The sequence below is a fragment of the Phyllobates terribilis genome, unplaced genomic scaffold (assembly GCF_046119375.1).
Source record: "Phyllobates terribilis strain yellow unplaced genomic scaffold, ASM4611937v1 Scaffold_8__6_contigs__length_399053987, whole genome shotgun sequence".
In the NCBI taxonomy this organism is placed as follows: Eukaryota; Metazoa; Chordata; class Amphibia; order Anura; family Dendrobatidae; genus Phyllobates; species Phyllobates terribilis.
The window spans coordinates 284,013,343-284,035,133 of record NW_027362768.1 but is presented as its reverse complement, the minus strand read 5'-3'; the positions used below and the strand labels follow the sequence as shown (position 1 = coordinate 284,035,133).

General features: G+C 44.9%; 1 long non-coding RNA gene across 2 annotated transcripts in view; it reads right to left on the bottom strand.

Moving 5' to 3' along the window:
• The window catches only part of LOC141157285 (uncharacterized), a 108,216-nt gene that overhangs the window by 1,443 nt on the left and 84,982 nt on the right, over positions 1-21,791 (bottom strand). The window lies entirely within an intron of this gene.

Genomic DNA, 21,791 nt, shown 5'->3' with positions numbered 1-21,791 from the left:
GTCTCTTGGTCTTGACAACAATGAAGAATGCGAAGTTGTAGAATTCTTCTTGATAAACTTCCATGAAATATTTTCTAGTATTAGCCAAAAAATAGTGATATGAAAAGAGGCACTCACTAGAGATGCTTCTCCAATGTGAATCCACTGATCAACACCACAACAGCCCCAGTAATAGACAAGGCAATTATGATGTCATAATGTCATTACCTCAAATTCCGTATTCCGTGTTCCATGATGTGTCCTAATGCCTACCTCACTGCTACCTCATAATGCATATTCTACATGTGCAGCATACATTGTAATACACGCTGTATACACCTGCTCTTCTACGGGTGCATCTCACTAAATTAGAATATCATCAAAAAGTTAATTTATTTCAGTTCTTCAATACAAAAAGTGAAGCTCATATGTTATATAGAGTCAAACAGAGTGATCTACAGGGTGGGCCATTTATATGGATACACCTAAATTAAATGGGAATGGTTGGCGATATCAACTTCCTATTTGTGGCACATTAGTATATGGGAGGGGGAAAACTTTTCCAGATGGGTGGTGACCATGGTGGCCATTTTGAAGTCGGTCATTTTGGATTCAACTTTATTTTTTTCAATGGGAAGAGGGTCACGTGACACATTAAACTTATTGAGAATTTCATAAGAAAAACAATGGTGTGCTTGGTATTAACATAACTTTATTCTTTCATGAGTTTTTTACAAGCTTATGACCACTTATAAAATGAGTTAAAAGTTCTGCCTATTGTGTTGGATTGTCAATGCAACCCTCTTCTCCTACACTTGACACACTGATAGCAACACCACAGAAGAAATGCTAGCACAGGCTTCCAGTATCCGTTGTTTCAGATGCTGCACATCTCGTATCTTGATGGTATGGTGTGGTATACGGGGTAAAAAGATAGTGGGGCCATTCTTCATCAATGCAAACCTCAATGCCACTGGATAACTGAAATTGCTACAGGTTGATGTGTTGCCCTCTTTATGCACTGAAGATGGCACGTTCCCTGAGTTTTTCCAACAAGATGGTGCACAACCACATTATGGGTGTCAGGTCCGAGCATTCCTACATGAACAGTTTCCTGGAAAGTGGATTGGTCGTCGTGGGCCAGTTGAATGGCCACCAAGGTCTCCTGATCTGACCCCCTTAGACTTTTATCTTTGGGGTCATCTGAAGGCAATTGTCTATGCTGTGAAGATACGAGATGTGCAGTATCTGAAACAACGGATACTGGAAGCCTGTGCTAGCATTTCTTCTGCGGTGTTGCAATCAGTGTGTCAAGAGTGGGAGAAGAGGGTTGCATTGACAATCCAACACAATGGGCAGCACTTTGAACACATTTTATAAGTGGTCATAAACATGTAAAAAACTCATGAAAGAAGAAAGTTACGTTAAAACCAAGCACACCATTGTTTTTCTTATGAAATTCTCAATACGTTTGATGTGTCACATGACCCTCTTCCCATTGAAAAAAATAAAGTTGGATCCAAAATGTCCGACTTCAAAATGGCCACCATGGTCACCACCCATCTGGAAAAGTTTTCCCCCTCCCATATACTAATGTGCCACAAACAGGAAGTTGATATCACCAACCATTCCCATTTAACGTAGGTGTATCCATATAAATGGCCCACCCTGTATTTCAAGTGTTTATTTCTGTTAATGTTGATGATTATGGCTTACAGCCAAAGAAAACACAAAAGTCATTATCTCATTAAATTTGAATAATTACCAAAAAACACCTGCAAAAGCTTCCTAAGGATTTAAAAAGGTTCATTAGTCTGTTTCAGTAGGCTCCACAATCATGGGGAAGACTGTTGACTTTACAGATGTCCAGAAGGCAGTCATTGACACACTAAGTAAATGCAAAGTAAATTTTGCATTTCATTTGTAAATCAAGGTCCCAGAGTCTGGAGGAAGAGTGGAGAGGCCACAATCCAAGCTACTTGAGGTCTAGTGTGAAGTTTCCACAATCAGTGATGGTTTGGGGAGCCATGTCACCTGCTGGTGTAGGTCCACTGTGTTTTATCAAGGCCAAAGTCAGCGCAGTCATCTACCAGGAAATTTTAGAGCACTTCATGCTTCTGACGCGCCCCCTGGGCCGTGGGGTACCCGGTGCCGGGCCGGTGGATGCTGGGGGAATGTCACAGTGGCGGTGACCCGGTCCGTGACCCAGGGCTGTCAATAAAAGGGGTTATATTTACAGGGGACTTTTATAGTTTATATTAAAGTTCGTGACGCCACCTGTGGAATGCGGCTAAAGGAGCCGCCACTGCGGAGCAGTCCTCTGAAGCTGATGTTACTGCAGCAGGGATGGTGTGGCTCTCCACAGGAAGAGCTAGCTTCAGGGCAGTGTAGATGATGTTGGTTGTGCTGGGCGTTGTAGTGCAGGGAGTGATGGTGCAGCAAGAAACACAGAGACAAGGTGGTGCAGTCCTCTGGGTCTTTACTCACGGTTATTGCAGTCCAAGTTACAGACGTCAAAGTAACTTCCCGTGCCGTGCTGCGTTTACTCAGTGAGGGGCTCGGTCCACCCCCAGGTAACTCCAGAGTACATAGCAGGACCCCCTTCTGTGTCTTCTCTCTGGCTGTCTCCCTGAACCTCATACAAAGTGTCCCAGTCCAGTACCTGCAGGCCTTTGCGGGCGAAGTCTGTTCCGTCCCGTGAGTCCTATATAGCTACCTTCCTGGTGAGACTGGTATGGAATGTTGGCTACAGGACATGAAATACTGCAGCCTCCAGTTTCTAGCTGAGACTTGCAATCTTCTACTAGTTGAGGGACCCGGTTCCCTTTATGCAGCCTAACCCCTCCACCTCCTGGTAGATGAGGGCGTACGGGTGGCCTTCTGCACGGCCCGTACCCCTAGGGTCTTTTCTTCTGGTTCCTGGAGCCTTCCTGCTCCCTCTCCTCTCTTCTCTCCTTCCTCTCCAACTTGGGCCTCACTGTCTAGGCCCGCCTCTGGAGCAGAACTCCTGCAGAGCCTCTGCTCCTGTCACTTTCCTCCTCTGACTGAACACACTGATCTAAGATGGCTCCCCACTTCTGAAGTGCTCCCCTGATCTACTTCCTCCACCCGCACCCACTATGTGGTTCCCCTTCCAGCTAGGTTCCCCCCACTCCAGCCAGGAAAGGGGCTCAGCAAGTACGAGGGAGGCATCTTGTCCCTCCTGCTGGCCTGGAGTGGTGTGTTGGATGCAGGTGTTAGGGTCCTGAGGTGTACTCCTTCCTTACCTGAGAGTGAGATGCCACATCTCTGGGTAAGATGCAGTACCTCTGTGGCGACCGAACCCTCAGGGGCGCCACACTTCCCTCTGCCGACAAGCTTTTTGAAGATGGAAATTTCATTCTCCAGCAGGACTTGGCACCTGTCCACACTGCCAAAAGTACCAATACCTGGTTTACAGACAACAGTATCACTGTGCTTGATTGGCCAGCAAACTCGCCTGACCTTAACCCCGTTGAGAATCTATGGGGTACTGTCAAGAGGAAGAGGAAAGACACCAGACCCAGCAATGCAGACGAGCTGAAGGCTGCTATCAAAGCAACCTGAGCTTCCATAACACCTCAGCAGTGCCACAGGCTGATCACCTCCATGCCACGCCACATTGATGCAGTAATTGATGCAAAAGGAGCCCCGACCAAGTATTGAGTGCATTTACAGAACATACATTTCAGTAGGTCAACATTTCGGATTTTAGAAACATTTTTCAAGCAGGTGTTATGAAGTATTCTAATTTACTGAGATAATGACTTTTCTGTTTTCATTGGCTGTAAGCCATAATCATCAACATTAACAGAAATAAACACTTGAAATAGATCACTCGGTTTGTAATGGCTCTATATAATATAAGAGTTTCACTTTTTGTATTGAAGAACTGAAATAAATTAAATTTTTGATGATATTCTAATTTAGTGAGAAGCACCTGTATATATTACTGTTGTAAGGCAGCGCTAGTCAACATATTGGACGATACTCGCTGCACCGGGTCAATTAAAGCACACCAGCCACGTTTTTCCAGTTTTCACACTCCAGTAGTTTATTATACAACATAACCGCTATAACCGAGTCCAACTCAGTGGCTTGCCGACATATTACATATAAAGTCCAGGAGCCTTTCAAGTGGCAGACAGGCCCACTTGGCTCCAGTTGCAGCCCCCCAGCAAAGTCACTTATAGAAATGTCCACATCAAGCAGTGTTTTTACCTTCGCCGGGTTTTAGCTGCTTCAGACTTATTCTGCCACCACTGTGGCTTTACGGCTTCCCAGATGGGGGTCTCCAGCCCTCTTCCCATCCAAGGCTACTGGTATGTTTACACAGCCAACATCCAGCCTCTGCCTTTCAGGCTCTTGCCTTCCAAGCCTCTGGCCCTCCAAGGCTACTGGGATCACTTACACCTAAGGATCCAGCCTCCGCCTTTCAGGCTTCACCAGGCTTCAATAGGCCTCACTAGGCCTCACTAGGCCTCACACTCTAGCGGTGTCCCACACATGAACAGGTCTCACGCCTTACACACCCTTTCTCAAGACTACCAGGGTTTATATATCCTGCAGTACACACACACAGGACCTGTGCTGATGTCACAGTCATGTGATCAGACATTCTGTGTGCACAGGACCTGTGCTATGTCACAGTCATGTGACCAGTCACCTGAGGGGGAGGTACATGGTCAGCCAAAAACACATCCTGGACCATTACCGTAATGCCGCAAGTCGCTGCATTACACTGTGCACTAATGGAATATACCGTATATTGATTTCAATGTCTGCTTAATGACTGATTTATTATTTTACAACATTAAACCTAGGACCTACAAGTTAGTTCTCAATACAGAAGATTTATGAATACATTTCTCAGTGTACTAAGTAATACTATTATTCTGGACATGTTAGACATTTTTCTGTTCCTTACATCACCTCTTGATTGGTGTAATTTAGACCAATATTTTGCTGGAAAATATTGGTGCAACTTTGGAGGAGTTTGGTTACTTATTAGTGTTGAGCGAACATGCTCGACACTGCTCTGTACACGACCGAGCATCACGCTACTCGGGATGTTCGGCGAGCACCGAGGATTTCCAGGTTACTCGGGCGGGAGCTCAGGTCTCCACCCTGCATGTTTGGCGCTCTTTACAGAGCCAATGAACATGTAGGGATTGCCAGCCAGTTACTGTAATGCCGCAGCCATGTTGGTTGTGGGCATTACATTGATTGGCTGGCCGCACAGCGTCACCTCGAGTATTTAAAACCGGGTGCCGCCATCTTGGACACAGACGGCTGGGATCAGACAGTGTAGGGACAGTGCTGCTGATTTAGGGAGAGATATATACTGCGAAATATATCCTCCTTCACACTGTACAAATACCCATCTTATTAACCTTTTGGTGTCCCCCCCCCCAAAAAAAAAAAAAAAAAAGTGTGTCTGTGACAGTTCAGACACAAATATATTTTTTAAAAGAGTCTGGTGTAGGACAGAGAAATAGAAGTGTGGTTCTGCAGTTCCACGGTTCAAACCTCTGTATTATCCACTTTTGGGACATTTTTACCTAAAAAAAAATGAGTGTGTCGCTCACTGTTCAGCGGCAAATATATCTATTTAAAAAAGTCTGGTATACACCAGTAAATTATAACTGTGGTTTTGCCGTCCCACGGTAAAAAATCTCTATTATCCAGCTTTTTGTATTTTTTTCCGTAAAGAAAAACAGTAATAGTGTCTCCTGATTGTTCAGACACCAATATATCTGTTTAAAATAGTCTGGTGTAGGCCCGAGAAATAGAACTGTGGTTTTGCAGTTCCACTGGTAAAATCTCTGTATTATCCTGCTTTTGGCATTTTTTGCAGTAAAGAAAAACAGTTATAGTGTCTCCTGATTGTTCAGACACAAATATGTCTGTTTAAAAGAGTATGGTATGCACCAGTAAATTATAACTGTGGTTTTGCAGTTCCACGGGTAAAATCTCTGTATTATCCTGCTTTGGCATTTTTTGCCGTAAAAAAAAAAATTAATAGTGTCTCCCTGATTGTTCAGACACAAATATATTTTTTGAAAATAGTCTGGTGTAGGCCAGAGAAATAGAAGTGTGGTTTAGCAATTCCACGGTTCAAAAGTATCTATTATCCACTTTTGGGCCATTTTTACCTAAAAAAAAACAGTTTGAGTGTGTCGCTCACTGTTCAGCCGCAAATATATCTATTTAAAATTGTCTGGTATACCCCAGTAAACAATAACTGTGGTTTTGCCATTCCACGGTAAAAAATCTCTATTATTCAGCTTTTGGTATTTTTTCCGTAAAGAAAAACAGTAATAGTTTCTCCCTGATTGTTCAGATTGTTTAAAAGAGTCAGGTGTAGGCCAGAGAAATAGAACTGTGGTTTTCCTCTTCCACGGTTCTAATCTACTTTTTATTACCCCTTTTCCATTGATAGTGCGAGTGTAAGCTATTTTACTTCCTTTACAATGGGCAAGATGCGTAGCAAGGGACGTGGAACTGGACATTCTGGTGATGGTGCATGCAGAGGACAGGGCCATGGCCAAGGTGAAAATGTACCACAACCAACAGCCACATCTTCTCGCTCCCACTTCTTGACCGAATTACTAGGGAAGCACAGAACAACACCAGTATTGCGAACTGATCAGTGTGAACAGGTTATTAATTGGATAGCATATAATACTTCCAGTTACCTGGGCACCACCACCTCTGGTCTGTCTTCCACACGGTCAAATCTTAGTAGCCGTGAGTCTCAACCGCATACTCCTCCTCACCCTGATGCTCCTTCCTCCCACCATGCCGAGTGTCGTCAGACAGCAACTGATCCCACACTTGGACACTCTGAAGAGCTGTTCACTGGTTCATTTCCAGATTTGTGCCCCTCGCTTGCTCCGCTTGAAGTGGTGGAAGAGGAGATCCCATGTAGCGATGACCAAATATTTGAACAGCCACGGCCACAGGAAGTCGACGCTGGCAATTTGTCACAAGAGGTGGACGATGACAAGACACAATTGCTAGGAAGTGAGGAGGAGGATCATGGTCCGCAAGTGGAAGAGGAGGAGGTGGTAGATGATCTAGTAACTGACCCAACGTGGCAGGAGGACATGCAGAGCGAGGCCAGCAGCACATAGGGTGAGGGAGGCAGAGTACCCCAACAGCCAGGAAGAAGCAGTGTGGTGGCCGCACACAGAAGGCAGGCAACAGTTCCCCGTAACACCAACACGAGGGACGTTGCCAGTACAACCTGTAGGTCTTCCAGAGTCTGGAATTTTTTTAAAGACTCTGCTGATAACCCCAAAAAGGCCATTTGTACCACCTGCCATGCCAGCATCAGCAGGGGTGACAAAACTACCAGCCTGACGACCACCAGCATGATCAGGCACATGGCAGCAAAACACCCGACTTTGTGGGGTGAACCCCAGGGTCCACGACCAGTGTCAGTGGGTGTCATTACTGCTTCTTCCGCTGTTGTGCATGCAATAGAACCCGCTGTTGTGCGTGCAAGGCAATACTCTGTCCACACTGCATGCAAAGATGCCCCCTCCTCTCAGTCTTCACTTGTTATGGCAGTTTCTCAAGAAACAGCATCAACGTCCACGTCCCACCGCAGCGTTCAATTGTCCATATCCCAGATCTTTGAATGAAAGCGGAAATTTGCAGCCAACGCCCGACAGGCCACAGTCATAAATTCACACATTTCACGACTGCTTGCGTTGGAAATGCTGCCTTTTAGGCTGGTGGAGACGGAATCCTTCCGCAACCCTATGGCGGTGGCCGTCCCTCGGTACTCGGTCCCCAGCCGACACTATTTTGCCCGGTGTGCCATCCCCGTACTACACAAGCAGGTGTCCCAAAACATCTGCCGTGCCGTCAACAAGGCAGTTACTGGGAGAGTCCACCTGACAATGGACACGTGGACAAGTGCTTGTGGCCAGGGACGGTACATCTCCCTGACGGCACACTGGGTAAACATAGTGGAAGCCGGGACCCAGTCGGACCTTGGGATGAAACACATCCTCCCCACACCGAGGATTGCGGGCCCTATGTCAGTCAGAGTTGCCCCCACAGTGTACAGCTCCTGCGCATCATCCTCCTCCTCCTCCTCCTCATGTTCAGCCTCCATCTCAGATATCACCACATCAGTTACAAGCTGGAAGCACTGCAGTACAGCCTCCGCCAAGCGGCAACAGGCTGTGCTGAAACTCATAAGCTTAGGTGATAAACATCACACTGCTTGTGAGTTGTGGACAGCTGTGAAAGAGCAGGCAGATCTGTGGCTCAGACCGCTGAACCTACATCCAGGCATGGTCGTGTGTGACAATGGCCGCAACCTGGTGGCGGCTCTGAGGCAAGGCGAGATCACACACGTACCATGCCTGGCTCATGTGCTTAACCTCGTGGTTCAGCGGTTTCTTAAATCGTACCCCGAGTTGCCAGATCTGCTCGTCAAAATACGCCACCTGTCAGCTCATTTTCGGAAGACGGCTACAGCTTCTGCCGCCCTTGCTGTGTTGCAGCAGCGTTTGCAGCTTCTGGCACACCGACTGGTGTGTGATGTCTCCACACGTTGGAACTCTACCCTCCACATGTTGCAAAGGATTTGTGTGCAGAAGAGAGCAGTTGTGGAGTACCAGCTGCAACAAAGCCGTCGATATTCAGGTCAGACTCAACACATAAGACCTCAGGAGTGGACCTGGATGTCTGACATATGTACCATCCTGACAAACTTTGGAGTCCACCAAGATGGTGAGTGGCGATGACCCCATCATTAGCGTCAGCATCCCACTTGTCTGTCTTTTGCAACGCTCTCTGCAGAGAATTAAAGAGGAGGCATTGCAGCCAGAGTATGATGAGATGGATCAAGAAGCCGTAGCATAGCCCAGCCTCATCTCATCCCAACATGTATTGGGGGACAATGAGGGAGAGAGGAGGAAGAACAGGAGCTTGTATCATGCGCTGTAGACGGTAGTACCTGTACAACTGTCATACCGTCGGTTCAGCGTGGGAGGCCTGAGGACGGGGTAGGAGGAGGATGAGGAGGAGGAGAGCATGGTCAGTCGTCATCTTGGTGAGGACACGGAAGTCTTGCTCATTACCAGTCTGGCACACATGGCTGACTTTATGTTATGCTGCCTTAACCGTGACCCTCGTGTTGTCAAAATGATGGGTGACAGTCATTACTGGTTGGTGACACTTTTAGACCCCCAGCTACAAGGAGAACTTTCACTCTCTTATTCCTGAGGTGGAGAGGTCTACAAAAATGGTGCAGTACCAGAAGGCCCTTGCTGCAGAACTGTTAAAAAAATTCCCATCTGAACACGCTAGCGGCAGAGGTCACAGTTCGTTGCCCAACCAAGGCGTACAGGCGAGAGAGACGCAACTCCAATCCAGCAGAGGCAAGGGAACACTGTCAACGTTCTGGGACTGTTTTCTGAGACCCACCCAGCTTACAGGCCCTGAGGCTCGGGGTACTCTCACAAGGAGTGGAAAGTTTCAAAAGATGGTGAGGGAGTACCTTGCCGACCGCACCAGCATCCTCCATGATTCCTCTGTTCCTTTTAATTATTGGGTATCCAAGTTGGACACTTGGAATGAACTCGCTCTGTACGCCTTGGAGGTCCTGGCCTGCCCTGCCATTAGCGTGTTATTAGAGCGTTTTTTTAGTGCTGCTGGGGGAATTATAACTGATAAGCGCACTCGCCTGTCAACTGACAATGCTGACAAGCTGACCCTTATCAAAATAAACAAGGGCTGGATTGGGCCAGACTTCTCATCACCACCAAATGACAGCAGAGTAACATAAAGTCAAATCCACTGTGTTATTTCGGAAGGTGTATTCCCATGCACCGCTTCACACCCACACATGGGTATACGCTTCCTCATTTCGGCTGTATTTTGCTCTTCTCCTTATCCTCAGCCTCCACCAACACTATACCACCAAGGTGACCTTGGTTCGTGTTGCCAGCATTGCAAGTTCCTCCGTCCTAATTTTTGCCAGCTTTTGCTTGGAAGGCATAGGCAAAGACTATGGGAGACCCACTCCCCAAAAATGGGAATAATGTTTTTAATATGCTGTACTGCATGGCTCTTGTAAGGGGCATTAAAACTGTCTTGTGAAGTTACTGTGACCTCCACTTCTCTTCCAAGTGGCATTAAAACCGTCTTGTTAAACCACCCTGAATTCCACAGCTCTTCCAAGGGGCATTGATATTGTCTTTTTATTCCACTGCGACCTCCACCACTCTTCCAAGGGGCATTGATATTGTCTTTTTATCCCACTGCGACCTCCACCACTCTTCCAAGGGGCATTGATATTGTCTTTTTATCCCACTGCGACCTCCACCACTCTTCCAAGGGGCATTGATATTGTCTTTTTATTCCACTGCGACCTCCACCACTCTTCCAAGGGGCATTGATATTGTCTTTTTATTCCACTGCGACCTCCACCACTCTTCCAAGGGGCATTGATATTGTCTTTTTATCCCACTGCGACCTCCACCACTCTTCCAAGGGGCATTAAAACCGTCTTGTTAAACCACTCTGAACTCCACAGCTCTTCCAAGGGGCATTGAAATTTTGTTTTTAATCACCTCTAACCTCCACGACTCTTCCAACAGGCATTGCATTGCCTTCTAATTTTAGTCAGCTTTTGCTTTTCAATGCAAAGGCGAAAACTAAGGGAGACCCACTCCCCAATAATGGGTAGAAGGTTTTTAGTACGCTGTAATCCACATCTGTTTCAAGGGGCATTGCAGTTCCTCATAATTTTTGGAAAGCCTTCCATTCACTGCTTAGGCCAACGGTGTACAGGAGACCCAGTTGCTATAAATGGAAAAAACGGTTTAGTTAAGGCCCTCTGACCTCCATGTCACTTCCAAGGGGCATTGGAGTGCCTCGAAATTTTTGGTAGGCATTGCACTCACTGTATGCCCTATAACTGTGTAGCCGAACCGCTCCTTTTGGTACAGAAACATATCCTACAAGACATGTGTGGTTGACTGGCCTGATATTGATGTGAATGGTCCCTGTTCCTCCTGCTTTTCTCCTTTGCCACCACCTCATCCATCATTCATCACCTGAAGCTTTGTTTTAACGGGAGTCATAGAACTGGGATAGTAGCAGGAAAACATCCAGCAATCCTCGGAGGAGGTAGGATATGCGCCAAAATGCTGACCACCTCAGGCCTAGACGCTACTACATACATGCGCTTGCATTCCAAGGAACAGAAAGCTAAGGAGATGGATGGCCTCATGAATGATCATGAATAATTTACTCATTGTGTAAGAGGCTGACCACTGCTGCGGTCTAGCTTCTGAACTTTGTGTTGAAGCCTGATTGACCCAGGACCCGCAATCCTCTATGTCTGGGGGACGTGTTGCATCCCAGTGTCCAACTGTGTCCCGGCTTCCAGAATATTAACCCAGTGTGAAGGCGTCAGTGAGATGGACCATCCCTGGCCACATTCATTTGTCCATGTGTTTGTGGTTAGGCTGTCCTTCCCACTAAATGCACTGGGGAGGGCACAGGTAATGTTTTGGTATGCGCGCTTGTGTATAAGGCGCACCGGGACAAATAGGGGCAGCTGGGGACCGAGTATGGACACCCGGCCGCCCCCTGGCGGCTGGGAACCGAGCCTGGACACCCGGCCGCCAGGCGGCTGGGGACTGAGTATGGATACCAGGCCACCGACGCAGCCATGACATGGTGGCCGGCGTCTGCCGCCACAAGCCTAAAAGGCCTCTTTTCAAGTGCAAGCAAGCTAGCAGCATGGTATTGCAGCCTGGGGGTGGGTGGGTGGCAGGTTGCACACTTACGCTTGCATTCCAAGAAAACAAAGCAGATGCTAACTTCTATCATCATCATCATGCTCCTCACCTTGGCACTCTCAACTCCCCTGATGGAGAAGCCAGGGCCCACCGGAGGAGTCTGGTTCTCTTGTGGGCTCGTTCAATGCAGCCCTAAAGCAGGCCAGGCTAAGAAAAGTGTGGGGAAAGTTACCGGGAGAAATAGGGGCGGCTGGGGACCGTGTGTGGGCACCCGGCCGCGGGGCAGCTGGGGACCGAGTATGGACACCAGGTCGCCCCCTGGCGGTTGGGGACCGAGTGTGGACACCTGGCCGCCGGGCGGCTGGGGACTGAGTATGGATACCAGGCCGCCAACGCTGCCATGACATGGTGGCCGGCGTCTGCCTCCACAAGCCTAAAAGGCCTCATTTCAAGTGCAAGCAAGCTAGCAGTATGGTATTGCAGCCTGGGGGTGGGTGGGTGCACACTTACGCTTGCATTCCAAGAAAACAAAGCATATGCTAACTTCTATCATCATCATCATGCTCCTCACCTTGGCACTCTCAACTCCCCTGATGGAGAAGCCAGGGCCCACCGGAGGAGTCTGGTTGTCTGGTGGGCTCGTCCAATGATGCCCTAAAGCAGGCCAGGCTAAGAAAAGTGTGGGAAAGGTTACCGGAACAAATAGTGGCAGCTGGGGACTGAGTATGGAGACCTCGCTGCCGAAGCAGCCATGAAGTAGTGGCCAGCTTCGGCCTCCTCCAAATCAAAAGGCCCCATTTCAAGTGCAAGCTAGCAGTATAGTATTGCAGCCTGCGGGTGGGTGGTTGGCTGCATATTCGCGCTTGCATTGCAAGGAATGGGGGAGGTACAATTGAACACTGCCCTGGGACAAGGACTTGGCGGGGATAGTTGCAAGTCTGCATCTTCTGATGCGGCAAGGATCACTTCTGATGGGCACACTTTTAGGCAGTGACCTGGGTGTCAGAGGTGCTTCCTGGGGTCTTCCCCATGCTGTTCCCATGTCTTTTCAGCACTGTATGCATGTGTCACACAGCACATGGCCAGATAAGGTTGTAAAATGTTAAAATGACATTTCCCAGTGAATGCATTTGTCAAGGTTGAAAGCAATACAAAAGTGCAAAAGCGCATAAAAAATGCTACTTGTGAACATAGCCCAAGGTGTGGAGGAGTATTTTTGTTTTTTGGTTATTTATTTTACCTTATACACAAGTCTTTACCCTGGAAAGGATGTTCCTTAACCCCTTTCCGACCTGGTCAGTAATAGTACGCACGAGGTCGGAAAGGCCAGTTCAGCGGGGGCTCCGGCGCTGAGTCCGCACTGAACCGAGCACATGTCAGCTGATTCTTACAGCTGACATGTGCCCGCAACAGCCGTGGATGGAATCGCGATCCGTTTAACTCGCGCTTACAGGAAGAGCGTCCTAGGCCCCGCCCATCGGTGACCCCGTCACGTGATCGCGGGTCACTGATGGGTTGGCATGACAACCCAGTGTCTGCAGCAGACCCCTGTGGTTGTCATGTCTCGCTAGCTATGAGCGCCACCTAGTGGTGAGCGCTCATAGCACAGGAGCATTTCTCCTGCATACAGGCAATCAGACAACTGCTGCTTTTAGTCTCCTATGGAGACTATTGGAGCATGCAGTAGGTGTAAAAAAAATGTTTTTAAAAATATTAAAAAAATAAGAAAATATAAAAGTTTAAATCACCCCCCTTTTGCCCCATTCAAAATAAAATAGTTTAAAAAAAAAACACACACACACATATTTGGTATCGTGGCGTTCAGAATCGCCTGATCTATCAATATAAAAAAAAAATTATCCAATCATTAAACGGCGTAACGAGAAAAAAAATTCTAAATTCCAGAATTAAGTTTTTTTTTTCGCTGCAACATTGCAATAAAATGCAATAACGGGCGATCAAAACATCGGATCTACTCCAGTATGGTATCAATAAAAACGACAGCCCGGCACGCAAAAAATGAGCTCTCACCCGGCCCCAGATCCCGAAAAATGGAGACGCTACGGGTCTCGGAAAATGGCATCATTTTTTTTTTAGCAAACTTTGGATTTTTTTTTTCAACACTTAAATAAAAAAGAACTTATACATGTTTGGTGTCTACGAACTTGTAATGACCTGGAGAATAATAATGGCTGGTCAGTTTTAGCATTCAGTGACTGTGGAAAAAAAAAAAACATCTGTGGTATTGCACTTTTTTTGCAATTTCACAGTACTTGGAATTTTTTTTCCGTTTTCCAGCACACGATATGGTAAAACCAGTGATGGCGTTTAAAAGTACAATATTGACCAAAAAGTAAGAACGCTATGGCTCTGGGAACAAAGGGAGCAAAAAATGAAAACACAAAAACAGAAAGACCCAAGGTCGTTAAGAGGTTAACATATTTCACAGGAAAACAGTTTCAGTGTTGTTTTTGAACGTTTTATTGTGAGCCCGTAAAAGTGGCTTAATACCTCTGACCACGTTGTTGACAGCAGTGACCTGGGGGTCAGAAATGCTTCCAGGGGCGATCCCCATTCTGTCCCCATGTCATTTGAGCACTGTCACTATCGTTTTGGACACTTTTTAGGCTTTCTACAGACTGCCGGGGGTGCCGCCGCAAAAATGCTCGGGTCTCCCATAGACTAACATTGGGCTCGTTGCTCGGGTCGAGCACCCGAGTATCACGGCGCGCTCGGCCCAAGCTTCAAGCACCCGAGCATTTTAGTGCTCGCTCAACACTATTACTTATCCATTTTCTAATCCCTTTTTGAGGAAAGTTTTCTAAACTGTCTAATGAGACCCAAAAATGTCTAAATCACATAATAAATCTGCAACAACACATGTACTATAGTTTTATTTATGCAAATTGCGCCTGACTTTTATATTTAGCTTATGAAATTACCCCGATGAGTGTTACATTTGTATCATGGCCAATCTTTCCTTACCCTTCTATTAGTGTTCAGTGTTATATTGATAAAACATATAGCCTAAGACTCAAGTGGTGGAATAAAACCTGCTGCAGTAAAATGGAAATATATGTGAACACAGCCTAAAAGGCTTTTTTCTATGATATTCAAAAGGGCCTATGAATGGTCATCTGCTAGAATGCAGACAACTGCATGACCTTGTCTCATTACTTACAGAAGTACAGCTTCTTATCTTGCAGAGAGTCCTTTTTCAGGGATTTCACTTCGGTAGAAAGGTAAGGAATTAATAGTGTCATTTCATTAGAAATTAAAAATAACAGCAGAAACAAAGCTAATTAGATGAATACTCAAATATAAAAAGAATTCCTATAAATGGATGAGTAAAATACAAAATCAATACATGCCTACCCTCATTCTTCCAGGCTCCTACATACACGTGCACACTCAGTTCGACAAGTGTTTTCACTGGTGAATAAACCGCAATAAGACACCTATGATCGCGCCTTATTTACAGTTAATCTAATTATTTTACTAGTAGATACTTCTTTTCCCCAACATCAGTGAACACTATATCACCATACACATAAGGTAGTGGAGATTATATAGCCATACAAATAAGATACTGGAGAGTACACACGTGGTCGGGGTTGTTGGTGCCCCTCGTTTGATGGGGGAGGGGCCCACAGTGGTCACAGAGGTGACTTGAATCTGACAGAAATAATAATAGACTAACAATCTATGAAGGTGAACCAGAGGGAGTCAGTCGTTGCTTTTCAGCCCTGCTTCCGCAGAGTTTAAAAGAGAATTGAACTCATTAAATGGGCCTGGACAGAAATGATGGTACCCCTGAAAATAATGTGACAAAAGGGACATGTTAAATCAAGCTGTGTCCAATAATTAACATAACAGGTGCTACAATCTTGTAATCAGTCAGTGGGCCTGTATATAGGGCTACAGATACTCACTGTGCTGTTTGGTGACATGGTGTGTACCACACTCAACATGGACCAGAGGAAGCAAAGGAAAGAGTTGTCTCAGATTAGAAAGAAAATTATAGACAAGCATGTTAAAAGGTAAAGGTTATAAGACCATCTCCAAGCAGCTTGATGTTCCTGTGACTACAGTTGCACATATTATTCAGAAATTTAAGATCCATGGGACTGTAGCCAACCTCCCTGGATGTGGCCGCAGGAGGAAAATTTAAGACAAATCAAAGAGATGGATAATACGAATGGTAACAAAAGAGCCCAGGATAACTTCTAAAGAGATTAAAGGTGAACTTCGAGCACAAGGAACATCAGTGTCAGATTGCACCATCCGTCGTTGTTTGATCCAAAGTGGACTTCATGGGAGACGACCAAGGAGAACACCATTGTTGAAAAAAAGTCATAAAAACCCAGACTGGAATTTGCCAAACTACATGTTGACAAGCCACAAAGCTTCTGGGAGAATGTCCTATTGGTAGATGAGACAAAAATGGAAGTTTTTGGCAAGGCACATCAGCTCTATGTTCACAGATGGAAAAATGAAGCATATCAAGAAAAGAACACTGTCTCTACTGTGAAACATGGCGGAGGCTCTGTTATGTTCTGGGGCTGCTTTGCTGCATCTGGCACAGGGTGTCTTGAATCTGTGCAGGGTACAATGAAATCTCAAGACTATCAAGGGATTCTAGAGAGAAATGTGCTACCCAGTGTCAGAAAGCTTGATCTCAGTCGCAGGTCATGGGTCTTGCAACAGGATAATGACCCAAAACACACAGCTAAAAACACCCAAGAATGGCTAAGAAGAAAACATTGGACTATTCTGAAGTGACCTTCTATGAGCCGAGACCTAAATCCTATTGAGCATCTTTGGAGAGAGCTGAAACATGCCGTCTGGAAAAGGCAACCTTCAAACACGAGAAGCATACAGTCTAGATCACGTGAAGTCATTATCGGTCTTTACTCCTCTTTGGTCAGACCTCATCTGGAATACTGTGTACAGTTTTGGGCACCACATTTTAAAAAAGACATAGACAAACTGGAGCAAGTTCAGAGAAGAGCGACCAGAATGGTGACTGGTCTGCAAACCATGTCCTATGAGGAACGGTTACAGGATTTGGGAATGTTTAGCTTGCAAAAAAGAAGACTGAGAGGAGACTTAATAGCTGTCTACAAATATGTCAAGGGCTGTCACATTGTAGAAGGATCATCTTTATTCTCATTTGCACAAGGAAAGACTAGAAGCAATGGGATGAAACTAAATGGGAGGAGACACAGATTAGATATTAGAAAAAACTTTTTGACAGTTAGGGTGATTAATGAGTGGAACAGGCTGCCACGAGAGGTGGTGAGTTCCCCTTCAATGGACGTCTTCAAACAGAGGCTGGACAGACATCTGTCTGAGATGATCTAGTGAATCCTGCTTTGAGCAGGGGGTTGGACCAGATGACCCAGGAGGTCCCTTCCAACTCTACCATTCTATGATTCTATGATTCTATGATTTAATATATCTAACCTTGTTAGCGAGATACCCCCAGGAGGGAGGAGTGAACAGTTTACAGCTGATGACCCCTCCATGCCACTTTTAGATGCATAATGAAAAAAGGCAGAAAAATCAATTGTAGAAAGTGGATAAGAGAAGATTATTGACAAATATGTCACTTCTCATATAATTCCTAGTTTATACTAAACCTTTAATAACCTCATTACTTTTAAAATGTAAAGTGCTGATATACACAGTTCTGATTGTCTTTGATCAAAGGCTTAAGAAAAGAGGGTGAAATACTTTTTTATTGCATATGTGTACAGTATTTATACTTGTACTATATGATCAAGGAGCATTGGACTCCAGTATCTGCTCCATAGGGCCACAAGCACAAGTGTTGGCCTCCTGTAATTCTATTATAAACATAAAAAGTGAACGTGAAAGCAAAAACTTGTTAGAATTAATTGACTCAGTTCACATAGTAGATTGATTCTGTTCTTAGCTCTCTTTCTTGCGATTTCTGTTTCAATGCACCCAACCAGATTATATTACTTGTGATGGCTAATTTCAAGGTCTATCAGATCTATAGTCAAAAAATGATCTATTGCTTAACTTTCTCAAGGCCGGGGACTTCAGATGCCTGAATATTCACACCAAAATGTTACATTTGGGAATAACAGGAATTCAGCACAAATGGGACTTCTGACGTTCCTAGTCAACTTCAGTGACTGTGCCTATGAGCCATGATGCCGCATCGGCATCACCCTGCATAAGCAAGTCACCCACTCCCACTGCTTCTGCACATCAACGAGTGCTACTACAGCTACACAAGACAAGCAACCTCGGCTCTGTCTGTCCTATCTCATTTTTTTACACTAATGAATACATATTTTACAGAAAAAGCCTAGTTATTATATTTTAATGCAGCACAGTTGCTCACTGGTTAGCACTGCTGCTTTGCAGCACTGGGTTCCTGGGTCCAAATCCCACCAAGGACGACATCTGCAAGGAATTTGTATGCTCTCCCCGTGTTTGCATCAGTTTCCTCCCACACTCCAAAAGACATACTGATAGGGAATTTAGATTGTGAGCCCTAATGGGGACAGCGATAACTATATCTTTAAAACGCTGTGGAATATGATGCCGATATATAAGTAACCATAATAATTTCTGTTCTTTTCCTATACAAACTCTTTATCAATTCTACCCCTATAACTTTTTTTTTTTTACAATTACTTTTTTCTGTTTAAATGCTTGTATTTTTTAAGAGAACAAATGAGGTATGTTCTGATTAATTTAATTATAATAACTATGTGTTTGTTTGGGGGCAAATATAACTTTGCTATGGGGCACCATGATTTATGTTATGCCCTTGTCCAAGCATTCTCCTTTTCTTGACATTTGGAGATTTGTACCATCGTCACATTAAAGATTTTCATAGCAATGATTCATATTCAGGAGACTTCCTCATATACTGTAATTCTTCAATTATACCAAACCATCAATAACCTCATACCAAAAACCTTCAAAACCAGTCTAATCCCAAGAGTGTATTCTGGTCGTCTAGGAGTTGAATCAAGTTTTAATAAACATGTCCTAGGTAAATATACTATTTAGACAAAGATTCCTTTTACTTGGAACCTATTCCCTCCCTCAATGCTAAAAGCAATAATTATACTGTGCGGGCCATTTATATGGATACAACTAAATTAAATGGGAATGGTTGGTGATATCAACTTCCTGTTTATGGCACATTAGTATATTGGAGGGGAACAACTTTTCCAGATGGGTGGTGACCATGGCGGCCATTTTGAAGTTGGCCATTTTGGATCCAACTTTATTTTAGTCAATGGGAAGAGGGTCATGTGACACAGCAAACTTATTGAGAATTCTATAAGAAAAACAATGGTGTTCTTGGTTTTAACATAACTTTATTCTTTCATGAGTTTTTTACAAGTTTATGACCACTTATAAAATGTGTTCAAAGTTCTACCCATTTTGTTGGATTGTCAATGCAACCCTCTTCTCCCACTCTTGGCACACTGATAGCAACACCACAGAAGAAATGCTAGCACAGGCTTCTAGCATCCGTTGTTTCAGATGCTGCACATCTCGTATCTTCACAGCATAGACAATTGCCTTCAGATGACCCCAAAGATAAAAGCCTAAGGGGGTCAGATCGGGAGACCTTGGTGGCCATTCAACTGGCCCACAAGAACCAATCCACTTTCCAGGAAACTGTTCATGTAGGAATGCTCGGATCTGGCACCCATAATGTGGTGGTGCATCATCTTGTTGGAAAAACTCAGGGAACGTGCCATCTTCAGTGCATAAAGAGGGCAACACATCATCATGTAGCAATTTCAGATATCCAGTGGCATTGAGGTTTCCATTGATGAAGAATGGCCCCACTATCTTTGTACCCCATATACCACACCATACCATCAAGATACGAGATGTGTAGCATCTGAAACAACGGATACTGGAAGCCTGTGCTAGCATTTCTTCTGCGGTGTTGTTATCAGTGTGTCAAGAGTGGGAGAAGAGGGTTGCATTGACAATCCAACACAATGGGCAGCACTTGAACACATTTTATAAGTGGTCATAAACGTGTAAAAAACTCATGAAAGAATAAAGTTACGTTAAAACCAAGCACACCATTGTTTTTATTATGAAATTCTCAGTAAGTTTGATGTGTCACATGACCCTCTTCCCATTGAAAAAAATAAAGTTGGATCCAAAATGGCCAACTTCAAAATGGCCACCATGGTCACTACCCATCTGGAAAAGATTTCCCCCTCCCATATACTAATGTGCCACAAACAGGAAGTTGATATCACCAACCATTCCCATTTAATTTAGGTGTATCCATATAAATGGTCCACCCTGTAGTTAAACATTTAAAGGGGTTGTCCAGCCTAATTAAAAATGTTAATAGGGGCACAAAGAGAATGAAAATAACAAAGTCTGACATACTCATTTGCCTGGATCTGCTGGAAGCAGAGCAGCCTAGCCTAGATATCTAAGCAAAAATTAAATAAAAAGTGAAGCAGGAAAGACACTGTTCATTCCACAAATATTATGAAGAAAATGAAAAATAGAACAAATACAGTAGAGATGAGCGGATCATTTGAAATGTGAAATTGCCGGCTTTGCCAAATGTTCCCAAACAAAATCTAGAGTGAGAGAGAGTTCAAAGCATTCAAATGCGTGTGGAACCACAGATTTCAGGAAACTCAAGTCAAAGTGAATCCTCTGTGAGTTGATCAGCTTATCTCTAATATACAGAAATGTCCAACAGCTTTGTGACTGATAAAAAATGTTGGATTTTAAATACCGCTGCTTCATTATTTTTAGATCTTTTAGTCAAATGTTTCTATGGTTAGTGAAGTACAATTATCAGCATTTCATAAGGTTTAAACTGCTCGTACATCAAGTTTGTATAAAGACTCAATATTTCCAGTGTTGTCCCTTATCTTTCAAGAATCCTGCCCTTCGTCCTGGCAGCTGGATATCAGCTTCTTGGGTCTAATCCAGACTGATGACTGCCCAATCTTCCCTAAAACCACATCAAGTTTATCTTGTCTCCTGGATTTCTCCTTCAGACTTTGTTCAGCAGCGCAGAGGAACCACTTATTTGTTGGACTTAGGTATACAACAAAGTCTCACTGCAGCCTATGTGATAAATACATGTTAAAATGGGTAAAATGCATATTTTTTGATCATTAAATGTTTCAGGGCCATTATCTCATTTACTCTAGTCCCCCAAGAGCAAGCTTCAATTTGGGAGTCCAGAGTGAAATAATTAATGGCCTTGATAAGTTAAATGACTTTAGTATGTTCATTTTACTTGTTATAGAGCATTTTTGTGATCTCTATAAGCTTATTACCCAGAGACCAAAAGGATTGGCCATTGGAAATCTGATGTGCCTCATCCTTTTCTTCCCCAACACCATCTGTCAGTTGGTTAGCCAATCTCACCATTCTCAGCACTCTCTCTATGATATTAAGATCCTATTATATATTTACAATTTTATTTATAGCTGAAACTCTTGGAACCACTTTTTTCCTATGTTGAAAGGTTTATATGTAACTTTTTGAAATATGAATGTCGCGCCCCAGGGGCCGTGGGGTACTCGGCAGCCGGGCCCTCAGATGCTTGGGGGATATCACGGTGGCTGGCCCGGTCCGTGGCCCAGGGCGGACAACTGAAAAGAGGGGAATGTATATTGGGATAATAGGTTTGTAAATGTTCGTGACGCCACCTGTGGTGTCTGGTGAGGATCATCAGCGCTTCAGCAGTCCACTGAGGCCGGTGTTGTGGCAGCTTAGGTGGTATCGCTCCCCACAGGTGCAGGGCCTCAGGGCAGCGTAGGAGGGGGGGATGCAGGACAGAGGGGACCCAGCCGGGTCAGAGCAAGAATAGGAGCACACACCAAAGTCACTTCAGTACCTTTTACTGATGGAAATTCAGGCATGTCACGGAGCACTGTAGGGTGAGGGGTGCACGTCCGGATTCTCCCCAGTGAGCAGGTGTAGGGCCTCCTGTCTCTTGCCTTTGTGTGGTAAGTTTCTGAGCTGCCTGTA